At 42.5% G+C, this 10047-nt stretch overlaps 1 protein-coding gene across 1 annotated transcript in view; it reads left to right on the plus strand.

The window, feature by feature from the left end:
* The window catches only part of REL (REL proto-oncogene, NF-kB subunit), a 40292-nt gene that overhangs the window by 501 nt on the left and 29744 nt on the right, over nt 1-10047 (plus strand). The window contains exon 2 of the mRNA XM_033513176.1: nt 217-317. The gene's annotated coding sequence lies outside the window, so the exon portion shown is untranslated. The remainder of the gene's footprint in view (nt 1-216; nt 318-10047) is intronic.

A 10047-nucleotide genomic window follows, 5' to 3' on the forward strand; every position in this document is an offset into this window, starting at 1 on the left:
ACAGCCAGTAACTTTTGCAAAAGTTGAAAGAATGGTGGGTTAGAGGCTTGTGAAGGGGAGGATATTGCAAAAGAGAAGTGGACAGGGTTGCTAGAGCATAGAATGGCTGTTAAGGAGAGGGGAAAAAAGCCCTTTAGTAACACGTAACTAAGCAGTAGCTACTTTGCTATGTATTGTTTCTATGAACCATAATCAATTGGGGTTTTGTCATTCTAGGAGGTTTTTGCTGCCACCTTCATCCTCAGCATGCTTGAGTCCTTTCCTGGCTGAAGAGTTCTGCTTCATCAGCTGCAGAGAATGGACTAGCCTGTCTGTAGGTAGGGAGCCAAACATTGGTAAAGGGAGCAAAAGGAACACCATGTTTATTTATCCCTGGTTTTTGTTATTTCAAATTAATTACAGGGATGTTTTTGAGGCATGGTTGTTGACCACACAAATATAGGCTGTTCATAATGCATATAGTCTGGGAGAAACTGTAATTGCTATGCTAAATGTAATTTATTCTGTGGTTCCATTCAGCTATACATTTAATTTTATTTTTCCATTCTTCTTCTAGGGGCACTGGTAAACATTCTTCTAAGCAGGGATGGTAATGATGAGACAGTAATTGAGTAAATTATCCAAGTGGCGGCCTTTCTTTTTTTTCACTTCCTACATTTCTGGTGTCCTCTGGCATCAGAACAGAAGTATATGCTAGTCTTAGGCTATGTAAATTAAAAGTTCTGTCTACATCACAATTAAAAACATGTCAGGTCACATGGTTTCCACTTGACCAGTTACAGCAGTGCTGTTTTGCAAATATGGTTTTAACCGTGTTGCAAGTGTGAAGCCCTGAACTGACCAAGTCTGTAGTAACTGGGTCACCTGCCAGAGTTTTTTGTGATGTAGGTCATGGGAATATTTGCAGAAGCAAAAGTGCTGTAATTGCATAGCTGTACCAGTATTTATGTTGACATTGAAACTTAAAGATGCATATTCAGGAGGCAGAAACAATACCATGTGTAATTAAGATACGTAAAAGGAATATAAATTCTAGTTTTAAAAAAATCCAGCGGTGAAACAACGTGAATTTTTTAATAAAGTCATTATTTCAGATCTGTTTCCTAATGGGGGTTTTGCACCCCAAGAGCACAGACACTGCCCACTGTTGGGCAAAGAGAATTAGGAGCAGTAGCATAAGAGAATTCAGGAACCCAAAAATGAATCCAGTACATCACATGTAAGGGTTGGGTTGCTGTGCAACTGAGGAGCTGTAGTCTTAGACCATCCTGCTGTGCTGTGGAGGCAGGATGAAAAATCCCCCCCAGATTGTCCCAAAGCCCTGGCAGTTCCAACATAAACAGGTGAAAATGGTGAAAAGGGATAGCAGCATCAATATCCAAGACAGCATCTGTCATGGAATGGAATGTTATCTTGGAAAGGAACCTCAAGATCATCTGGTTCAACCTTTCTTGGCAAAAGCACAGTCTAGACAGGATGGCCCGGTGCCCTTTCCAGCTGAATCTCAGAAGTGTCTAACACTGGGGAAAAGAAAGCTGGAATTAATGAAGGAGTTAAGGACAGGTGGAATTAAAGCTTTCCTTGCAGCAGCAGCAGCTTTCTCCTGGGAGCTATAGTCTCACTTGGTGGGTCGGGTAAGTTTGAAAGACTTGGGGCAGTAAAAGTCTCTGGATGTGAATCAGGTCTCACTGCCAATCTCACCATTGCAACAGCCTCTCTGCAGGCTGTTTATAGGGGGTGTGGAGCATAATGAATATTAATTAAGTGTGGTAGCCAGTTTTACTTTAGGCAAGTGTCTCTTGTATTACCATGTCTGCATCTCCTGGAATCAGCCAGCTACAGAATTCACTTCTCTATAGCATCTTTGGGAACAGATTTGGTGTCTCTCTTACGGAATTCTGAGTCTCTAGTATCTCTAAAACTTTGAAGTGGAATTAAACCTGGATTAGTTAACTCTCAGGATTTTGCAGGGTAAGAGAAGGTGGTAAGAAAAATTGAAATGGCTATATTATTTTTTAAAAGTAACAAACTTCTTTAGACCTATAGATTTGGCTTTTTATCTTTTTTTTTTTTTTTAAAGCAAATGATTATGTATATGGACAGAAATGCTTTTGAAATTGAGTGGGAACGTTGGCCTCAGTTTAATTTCAGTTACGCCAATGGTTATTTATGCAGGTTTCCTTTTAATGGAAGCTCCTGGAAAAGGCACAGTCAGCTCTCTTTGGCTACTTTTCTTGGAGATGAGAGCTCAAGATAGTACACAGAGACTACAGATGTCCACTGCACATGGACATCTTGACCCTCTTGTTCTGGGAGAAGCAGAAAAGCAGGAGTATGGAAGCAGTGGGGAAGCAGGATTTGTGTGCCCTGTGAGGAAACTGTGGTGGTCACCATGAGGGACATTTTATTGAGACACCACCAAAGCCAAAGGTGTTGCTCACTATAATTTGGAAATGGTATCAAGGGCCTTAAGGGACCAGCTGCTGAGACAACCAGGAGTAAAGCCAGTGGGACTTTAATCCAAATGCCCTCCATTCCTTATTTTCTGCTCTTTTGATCCTGGAGCCTGTAATACTTATCTTAGAATCCATGGGGCTGGCACAGTGGAAAGCTTTAGGTAGCAGGTGCCTGTCTCAGCCTTTGAGGAACAGAGAACTGAACAGGTTGACTTTCAGCACTGCTGACTTGCCACCCCTGGGTCTCATTGGAAAACAACCAGAAGTGGAGCTGGGACATCAGTGACTTTAATAATTTGTCTTTTTTACATCTGCCTGTTAAGGAACCTTTCCATAAAGCATTTGCCTGTTCTTTATATTCAGCTTTATATATGACATTGCCTTTGTTCTAATTAATCCTTTTGGCCACTGGCTGCTGTCAGCTCTTTCTTGGGTTAGGCCTTCTCCCTCCTCTGGTTCCTGCATGTACTTGCCAGAAAGCAGCTTGTGGTGTCTGTTGTGTTTCCATTCAACAGGCTGTGTCTAGAGCTGTTATTTCCACTGCACAGAGCAAAAAATCAGTTCAGTTCCTTTTTTTTTGGATGTGTATTGCACAAGAGATCTCTTGAAGAAGTAGTCTTCTTCTTGGTTTATTGTTCTTGTAATTAGAAAAAAAATCAGATTGATATGTGTATTCTTTACTTGCATACAGTGAGTAAGGTGCATGGAGTATTTTTTTCAGGCATCTGAAAATGCTCTGAGTCTCACAGTGCCTGACACATGGTAACTAAGGCACAATATTTCAGATAGAAAACCCAGAGGTTGTTGTTTGGATTTCATCTGTTTTCAACAATATTAAGGCTCGCAAGTGGAAATCCTGTGCAGGTGAATGAGTATTTATCAAACTCATTGTTTTATGAAAGGTTAACCACAACATTGATTACAAAAACGATGTCAAACTTTCCCCAAATGTCCTAAAAGCAAAATTGACAGGTCATGTAGTAACTGCCAAATGAACAAGACAATGAAATGGCAAAACTCATCACTGTTCTGGATGAGAAATCAAGGGCTTTCAACCCTGTCATTCAGAAAGCTCAGACTAATAATGATAGCCTTACAAAGATGTAGGCCTCGTTAATAAATCTACATTATTTTAGTGCAGCATGGCAGTAAATTGGCTGCCCAGGCACAGGGTGCAGACAGCAGCAGGGTGAGCAGCATGGCTGTGGCTTACTCCGAGTTGATTGTGGCCACCGACTGCTGGTAAGGCTTTGCACGGTGAGGTGGCACCTGTGACACACAGCCCCGGGCAGTCTGTAAGAAAGGGCTAATGCAGGGCCAGATAAGATGTGTAGTGGCCAATTTACAAACTGCAGGCTTGCTTTGCATGTGTAGGAGGACTTGATGTGTAAAGGTGTTAAGTGTTAACTTTTGGCCTGAAGAGTGGTGTCACTTTCTGTCATTCCTGGGTGTGATCCTATAACTGTACGGAACAGAACTGCAGGAGTCATTGCATTAGAGGTTGAAAATTAAGGTGTGAGACTTCAAATTAAGAGGAGATATATCTGGTGGGGCTGTACTGAAACAAGGTACCTTTTTCACCTCTTTAAGGTGTCACTTGTCGCTCTCTGCAGCTCCCTGAAAGAAGGTTGTGGCCTGGTGGGGCTCTTCTCCCAGGCAAGCAGCGATAGGACAGAAGTCTTAAGCAGCACCAGTGTTTGTGTTGGGCATTATGAAGAATTTCTTCACAGAAAGGGTGACTGAGTTTTGCTTCCCAGGAGGTGGTGGATTCTCCAACCCTGGAGGTATTCAAGGAAAGACTGGATGGTGGCACTCACTGCCGTGGTCTGCTTGACAATGTAATGTTCAGTCAAAGGTTGGATTCTGATATCAAAGGTCTTTTCCAACCTAATCGATTCTGATTATTGGCTGTAGATACAGGTTTTTGAGATTCTTGAAGCTCAAGGGGATGTTAAGTTGCTTAAACTCCTTGTGAGCCCTGAGGAAAAAGGGAAGTCCTGTAATAAAAAACGGGATGAGCAATTGTTATCCTGTGGATAGTGGATCCAGTGCGTGATGACTGGCTGGTGTGTGCTGGAGTCCGAGGGAGAAGCAGAATTACTTTAGGCATACATTGCCTGTATATTTTTATGCAGTTTTCATTATAATCTAAGGTACTTTAACAGCTTGCTGTTGCCAAAGGGACAATTCCTATCCTTCCTTCTGCCTCCTTACATTTTGTGGCTTCCCTTTGAAAGCAGCCACAGTGATCTGGCTAATAGAGGTAATCCATTTTGAAAAATTCTGGGTTGAAAAAAGGTTGTTTTCTGCTGACTTAGCTCCTTCTGCTCAGATTGAGCTCATCTCTTCCCTAAGTTCTCTCCCTGCAGCTCTACTGCCTCAGATGAATCCTGGCTGTGTGACCACTTCAGAGGTCACTAATCAGCTTCACTGTAATGAGAGGCTTTTATGCAGCACAGTGGAAAATGGAAACACCGCTCCATCTTTTCCTTTGCCTGCCAACAAACATTTGAAGTTTCTTCTCTGTTAAGTAACACAACACCCAAACTGTGGGATGTGTTTATAGCACTGGGATGAGTAGAAGGGAATAGGAAACACTTGAGAGGGCTGGGGAAGAAAGTGCCTGAGGAGCTCTGCTCTGAATACTGACTCTGGAAAGGAAGGAGTGTGAATTAGAAATTTCAGGGAGGTTTATCAATTTCTCAGGCTAAAAATACAGTGTTATGCTACAGTTCCATGACGTTAGCACTCTGTCAGGAAGCAGGCACCTCTGCCCAAATTTGTCTTCCAGAAACTTGTTCTGGCCTTGGTGCCACCACATTCCTTCCTGCTGGCAGAGTCATTTCTGTGATTGTACATGGAACTGGCTCCAGGAGAAAAACTGAGCCAGCCAGCAGAAAAAAACACCCAAACAATAATCTTGTTCCCTCCAGGTTACTTTTATGCATGTTCCTGTATCTCCAAAGGAGTGCTTGGAACAGTGTAGGAACACTCAGGAGTCACCTGGATGGAAGGAGACAGAGAGGGGATGCTGTCTTTATCCGACACTACTCCAGTGTTCATTTAACTATCGTTGTTTTGTGTTTGGCACTTTCATGTAACAGAGTGGCTCATTCCCTGAAGAAGTTGCATCATGAGTGAGTAAGGCAGAAGTGTGGGAGCAAGGAAATATCTTCTCTGATTTTTATTGGGGAAATCGAGGCTTAGAGAATTAAACAACTTGCCTAAGAGTAGAAAGGCTGACTTGCCAAGAGCCAGATTCCAGTCTTCTGAATCACAGCCTTGTGCCTTATCCACAAGACCAACCTTTCTCTATTAGCATTTCTTTTCTCTCCACCCTGTTTTGAGGGAGGCACAGGTAGCATTGTTCTATGTCAAACAAACTTAGAGTGTGGTACAGGAACGCTTCCAGCAGAATGACTTGAACAGCCTTTGAGTTTAACATTAATCTGGAAGCCATGAGTTTTTTGAGAATGGCTTCTTCATTGGAACCTTCCTCAGGACCAATAACCACAAAAGCTCTAACCACCAAAAGGTCTGACAGTGATTAAGTAAGACACCTCTGAGATTAAAACATATACTTCAAACAGCAAAAGGTTTCTTGAGGCATAGAGGGTTGGAAATTTCTAACCTGGCAGTAGGTGAGGCTTCAGATAGAGTGGACAAGAAAATACAACTTAACTTTATTTTTTAAGGAGACAAGAGAGTGATTTTATTAATACTATTCTTATTCCTAGTATGATGTACCTTATTAGGGAGCCACATGCTGCAAGTGCCTTAGTGTCTGCTTAACCAGGCCAGTGACAAGGGCCTTATCTTTGATCGAAGTCAGATAGCTGGGAACAGGAAATAAAGACTTAACAGTTTGCCTGTGCTGCTCTCCTGTCACAGCCAGCTTCATTGGGCAATGCCTGAGCTGAGCACCGCTCTAGGCTTGACAAATGCCATGTCAAACACTCAGTCCTTGGCTGCAGGAGGTTTTAGTGCTGGCTTTTTATCCCTCCTCTTTACCCTCCCTTGCCCCATGGCGTTCCCTGCCAGAGCAGGGAGCTTTATTCCTCATAGCAATGTAGGTGTTAACTGTGCTAGCACAGCAGCCAGTGAAAAGCAGCAGGGTAGGACTCGTCCTTGGACTTGATAAGTGGAGAGAAATGGAATCTTTAAAGCACTTGCTTTAACTGGAAGACAGGAAGTGAAGCACTGGATCAGACTGGCCTAAGAATTCTGGTATCTCGCCTCTGGCTATAGCCAAAGTCAGCTGACAAAAATAATAGTGAAGCACCTGGCTTTTGTTATGCAATGCTGCAGGAGGGGAATTCCGTCCTGTTTTTGCCGAGATCTGCATATACCCAAAGCTATGACATGTTCTTACATTTCATGGCAGTTGCTGATGAGGTTTTTGTGATTGCCAAAGCTATACTGCAATCCTCTAGTTCACCTCACTCTCCTGGGATAATCCCTGTGCCGGGGATTCCGATTGCAGCGGAGCAGAATTGCATACGGGGTAGTCAGGGACAGAGGAATATCCTCATGGTTGCATGGCTTTCTGTAAAACCTCTTTAATTTACTTAGGTTTTTGTCTTTTTCTTGGGAAGGCTTTTTGGTTTCCATAGAGTTTAGGAACATGAATGTTTTATAAAACAGCTATGCTGGTCTTAAACTAAAAGCTTCTGTTGTGCTTTTCCCTGACCATTGGCTTATGGCTACTGCTAAAGAAAACCCATCAAGAAAACATCCTGTTTTTCATGCTGTTCTTCCTCCAGTCACTTTGTCCAGGATCTTCCTGAGCCAGATCTAGTCTGTGTGTTCTGATGATGGGAGCTCATCAGTTTTACACAATGAAACTCTTCACATGGCTGGTTGTCCTCTTATCACAAGTTGTTTTATTTGAAGGAAGAGAGATTAAGTTTTTGGGATGCTATGAGAATTGCAATCCATTCATATTTTTTCTTAAAAACAATATGAAGGAGCATTTTGTACCAAAGATGCTGGTGTGTATGTGAGATACCACCTCAATTTCAAACGTGCAATCTTAAGGATTATCTCAGAGTAGCCTGTTCCTGCAAGCCCTAAGAATTAGTTCAAAAGAGCTGGGGAAAAGTAGGGAATGTTTATTATGTTTTAGTCATAACACAGTATTTGTATTGCCTGGAATACTGCCCTTAATTTCACATCGGTTTAGATTGTGTACCCCACAATAAAGGTTCCCTTCTGAAGAAATCAGAAGATACTTCTGTTTTGAACCACAGCCTCCCTGGTCCCTTGGTCAGTGTTTACTCCAGTAGTGTCATGGGCTGGAGAAATAGGTGGGAGCTCGGGATATAAATTGTATTTAGGGAAGCAACAAAACTAATTCTTCCTGAGATGCTACAGTTTTTACTATCAGAGTTTTGGAAAACCAGCCTGAGGAGAAGTAAGGGAAAGTATTTAGTCACTTCATACATCTGTGCTCACAACTTGCTTTACATCCAAACTCAAAACTCCCAGCTTCAGCTATCCCATGGGAATTGCACCCCTTTCCTTTTAAAGATCCTGTCCAGGTCACCTCCATGATCTGCAGGGATGCCCTCAAATTGGGAGCATTTCTCTGGCTGTTCAGCCCTGTGAATAAAGACTTGTACAAAACTTGCCCCACAAGGTGATCAATTAAAAAACTAAAGTATCTTCTAATATGAGTTGCTGACAAGTTGATTGTTTGGATGGGGCACTTAGCAGAGAGAATTCAGGTTGTGCATTTTCCAGTTTGCTGCTTTTGTTTTAGAGCAGCACAATTTTATTTGTGGTCTCTTTGTCAGTTCATGCTTCGGGGTCACGTGTGCTCATGTAGGTAAAGTTTAGGTTTGATTTAAAATATTAGATCCACTTCACTGCTTTATTATATATTATCAATCATAGGGAATCCAAGAAATCCCTGAAGACGTACAAGTCCAGTCTGAATTTCTTATACTTTCAGGCCACTGCTGGTTTTTATGTTTTGTGTTGTTTTGTTTTGGCTTTTTTTTTTTTTTGTGGGAAAGAAAATAAGAAATTATGTTCTTCTGGCAAGAAACTAACCCACACTCATGGAATTATTTTATTATAACATCTGAATAATGTATTTTTTCTTCTCTTTAATCATCCAAGGCTAATGTCACAGACATTTTGATTATCCTGTGTTCTCCCTAGGATTCTTCTACTCCAATTTCAGTTACAAGTTTGACAGGGGTACACCAATCCTACCATGTGACAAACCCTGAATCTTTAATGAGGGAAGTTTTGCTTGTGGTGTAGAGAAAGATAGATAGATAATTTTTGTTTGTAGGAAATATGAGGATAGTTGAGCAAAACTAAGGTTATAAAGAAAAGTCCTGTTGAGATGGACTACAGAGCAGGAAGAATAATAAGCATTTGGCAGCCTCTTCTGCTTAGTTACATGGCTTAGTGTATGAATTTGCAGATAACAGAACAGCATTTTCAGCTGTGCTTCATTTCTGTACATTCCAATAACCTTAGCTGTAGAAATAGGATAGCAGGGAAAAAAAGCAAAAACCTATTTGTTTTGTACCTCACTTGAGTGTTCTTTCAGGCTTTTCTTATTTTATTAATCTTTCTTTTTCAGGGATGCTAATTGATTAAGCTGCATTTTTACATGGGACAGTTTATTCCACTCCAGATTAAAGATTTAAGAAAAAAAATTTAAATTTTGTTGTTAACTAAGGAGTCTTACACCACAGCTAGGTGTGGCCTTCCTGTTCCTTTGTGTTCCTCTTTTTTCAGGTGTTTTTTTAATTTTCCCCCAGATCTGTTTGTTACTGACCTCTCCACCTGATCCAAACTTGGGGCTGTTCCCAGTGTTCCTTCACCTCATCTCGTTGTGTCGGTGCCAAGCTGGGATATTCAGGATCTGGGATGCTCTGAAGGCTTGGTAGATTTAGAGCTGGTCATTGTGACTAAATCAGCTTGTTGGTGGTTAGTTCTTACCTTACCTGCAGTGTTGGTCTATCCCTAGTACCTACAGCTTAGTTATCAAATCACAGAATGGGCTGGAAAGGGCATTCAAAGCCTGTCTTGTTCCAACACCCTGCTTTGGGCAGGAACAGTTTCCACTAGAGCAGGGCTGCTCCAAGCTCCATCCAGCCTGGCCCAGAACACTTCCAAGGATGGGGCATGCCCAGCTTCTCTGGGTGGGCTTGTTCCACTGCCTCACCCCGCTCACGGTAAAGAATTCCTTATCAGTATGTAATGTAACCCTGCCCTCTGTCATTTCAAGCCATTCCTCCGTGTCCTGTCGCTACAGGCCGTGGTAAAAGTCTGTCCTTGTCCGTCTTATAAACCCCGTAAGGGGCTTAGATAGGCGCTGGAAGGCTGCAGTACAGTTTTCCCTTCCCTGGGCTGACCAGCAGGCAACCGAGAAAAAGATGGATAAGGAGAGCGCTTGGTGTCTCGAGGCTGGGAGAGCGGGGGGTGTAGGAGCGATGCTCTGCAAGGGTGAGGCTGTGGAACGAAACAGGCTGTCGGTGCAATCAGAGCTGAACTTTTTTTCCCTGTACTTTGGGCCGCCGGGCAGGAGCGGAGGACAGCGCAGTGCCCGGAGCGGGGTCTCGGAGCGGCG

The sequence above is a fragment of the Parus major genome, chromosome 3 (assembly GCF_001522545.3).
Source record: "Parus major isolate Abel chromosome 3, Parus_major1.1, whole genome shotgun sequence".
NCBI lineage: Eukaryota > Metazoa > Chordata > Aves > Passeriformes > Paridae > Parus > Parus major.